The sequence below is a fragment of the Hippichthys cyanospilos genome, chromosome 4, assembly GCF_059441005.1.
Source record: "Hippichthys cyanospilos isolate Australia breed blue-spotted pipefish chromosome 4, RoL_Hcya_1.0, whole genome shotgun sequence".
Lineage (NCBI taxonomy): Eukaryota > Metazoa > Chordata > Actinopteri > Syngnathiformes > Syngnathidae > Hippichthys > Hippichthys cyanospilos.
In genome coordinates this window covers 13,937,575-13,939,429 of record NC_142372.1, presented here as the reverse complement: position 1 = coordinate 13,939,429, position 1,855 = coordinate 13,937,575, and positions in this window count along the sequence as shown.

Genomic DNA, 1,855 nt, shown 5'->3' with positions numbered 1-1,855 from the left:
TTTTTCCTTCTGGCTTTGCAGCAAACAGTTAACAAAAAGAAAAAAAAAAAGATGAGTGGTAACGCCAGACATACACATTTGATGCATATCCAAAAAGCTGCTCATTTTTGCTGATAAAGTTTACATGGTCTTGGGTTTTGAGTGTCAGTTTTTCAACCCGATGTCTGCGATACCAGCCATGAATCTTTTACTCTAGTTTTGTCTCGCTTGTAATCTTTCTCTACTATCTGCTGGGTGAGCTTGGATGTGTTTGCACAGAGAAAGAATGCATTGAAGTGGGAACTGCTGACTTCAACAACTGTTCTTTTCCCTCACTGATTGTTATTGTGCACACGGTATGAGCAGTACTTTTACATGCTGACAAATGTCGTCAGATAAGGCCTTGAGAACAGGAAGTATCTCCTCAAATTGGAGAGAATCAAATCCGCATAATGTGTAACAATGGCATTCAATCAGGATGTGAAACACTCAAAGGTTTTTTGGAATAAAGTCCTTTGTCTTTGGGTTCGGGATTCAAACGGCTGTTTCTGTTTTACACTTCATCATACATCCTTGTGAGCTGACTTGTTCACAACCACTTTTGTGTCATTTGACCTTTTGCCTCTCATGTTTGTATTGTATCCCAGTCATATATTGATTCCTTATTGTTGCCAAAAGCTTTGGGAAGAGCACAATGAAGAATAGAATGTGGAAATAAAATGCTCAAATCAAACAAATCCGTGCACCTCACAAACATTTCAACGTGAACATGTTTGAGAATAAAGTGTGTTTACATTGCTGTGACGACTAGACATCAAAACGTTGTTTATAAATAGTTGGTCTTCAGTGTTTTTCCACTTCCTTTTATTGCATTGTACTCACATGTTTATGACCACTTCTGTGTCTTTTGACCATGTGCACTCAACCTGCTTTGAAAATACCATATTGCATTTTCTGGATTATAGTGTCTTTCAAGGGCATAGCCAGAATGCTTTTTGTGCTGTGTCCAGGGTTACACGACACCGCAGTGAAAAGTGGTCAAGAGTGCCTTGCATGTATGCCTGTGCATTATTCTTTATCATGTCACGTACGGTCTCGGTTTCATAAAATAATTCACTAATTTATTTTGTTGTTTAAATGTAAATATGCATTTAATGTCAATAAATTGATAAATTGATTGATAAATAAATTGCTGCAGAGTGTCAAGGCCAAAATAATACTGCGTGTATGTAAAAATGGTAAAAAAAAAAAAATCACAGATAGCAAACTTTCCCCCTGGGTGTTGGGGTGGCCAAAAAGTGACGAAATTGGGCATGTTGGTGATGAATTAAGCAGCAAAATTCACAACTTTTTAAATCCACCTGTCGATTCAAGCATTAAGATCTCATGCGCTTGATGTATTGCCCGGGGGGTGGGGGGTGCGGGTGAGCAGATTTGTGGACTCAACTTTCACTCTCACCCCTCTCCGTCCGCCTGCATTTATTTTCATTAAGCAATTAGAATGAAAAAATATATTATAAATATTTAAAGAATAAAAGATGTATATTTTATTATTTATGATACTGTATTTGTTTATATGAACTACTGCTTCTTGTATTGTGTTACAATGTCAACCAAAATTTCGAATTGATCGCCGTCGATGTACTGCAAGAATTTGTTAAAAAGATAAAGGGTTCATCTAAGTATTTTCACTGACCTTTGATTTTAAATGCAGTTACCCATCAATCAATGTTTTGTGAAATTTATTTGATTAAAAAAAATAATGGAGGAAAATGAAATTTGCTGCGCTCGTGAACACCCCACAGCCTAAAAATAGCGTGGGCGTGCACGCGCCTCCAGGTGTGTGAAGCAAAACTACAAGGCGGAAGTTGTGATA